The following is a 1,173-nucleotide window of genomic DNA, read 5'->3' as shown; positions in this document are numbered from 1 at the left end:
TTGATTGATTGATTGATTGATTGATTGATTGATTGATTGATTGATTGATTGATTGCTTGCTTGCTTGCTTGATTGATTGATTGATTGATTGATTGCCTGCTTACTTGCTTGATTGATTGATTGATTGATTGCCTGCTTGTTTGGTTGCTTGGTTGTTCGGTTCCTGGTTGCCTGAATCTTTCAGTGAACGATAGTTTGATCAACTACTTACCGAAACAATACCGCCCTTTTCATATTATTTACAAATTGGTCGCTTTTAAGCACAAGGGGACTATCCCGAAAAATGCTGTTTTGATAAAATCGAAGGTTAGGTTTTTACCTCTTGTTCAGTTTCTTTAAAAAACAAGGAGAGTTTTCTCTGTATCCAAACAAATGCACACACCAATGAAACCAAACTTCTCTTATAGGTAGGGAAATGCCCACTTTTTGTGTAGGTCAAGATTTCTTGAAACCCCCAAGATCTGGGTTAGCCCGCTTGTCCTTAAAAGCGACCAATTATACTCTACAGAAAGTCTTGACGGAAGCCCTTTGTGAGGGCAGGAGTCCGTCGGAGTGTGAAGTTTTGAGGACCATTGACAAAAGGGCCTTCTCGTAAGTGATGTCATTCCAGGCTTTTAGTTTTAGTTATAGTAGTAGTAGTAGAGGTTTTACGGTGCTCGCAACTGCATACGGTCACAATGATATGAGCGCCAGAAGATACGAGGTGTTACAAGAGAGTAACAAACATTAAAAAGAAGAAGGGGAGATACGGACGACAGATGTTTGATAGGAAAGAAGAAGCAAACCACACCAGAGCACCTGCCATCCACCCAGGTTTGACTCTAATTTCGTTGATCTAATATTAAACATAATGGGGTTTTTTATATTGATTTCCATGGGGGAACTTGGGTTACAATTGCAAACATACATACGTAAATACATAATTAGAAATCCATACATACACACATAATTAATACATGCATACGTAAATACACACATATAAATACATACTACATTCCATCATCACCATCATCATGATCATCATCATCGACCAAACATTTCCTCTTCCCCTTGTTTTGTTTTACTTATTAAAGCAGAACAATTTGTATCATCAATGCCTTTCACCCCAGGCAGGGTATAGGCCACATACAAGCTCCTTCCATTTATCTCTGTCCTGAGCCATCCTTCCAAGCT

The sequence above is a fragment of the Aplysia californica genome, unplaced genomic scaffold (genome assembly GCF_000002075.1).
Source record: "Aplysia californica isolate F4 #8 unplaced genomic scaffold, AplCal3.0 scaffold00939, whole genome shotgun sequence".
Taxonomy (NCBI): Eukaryota; Metazoa; Mollusca; class Gastropoda; order Aplysiida; family Aplysiidae; genus Aplysia; species Aplysia californica.
This window is presented reverse-complemented; position numbering follows the sequence as displayed.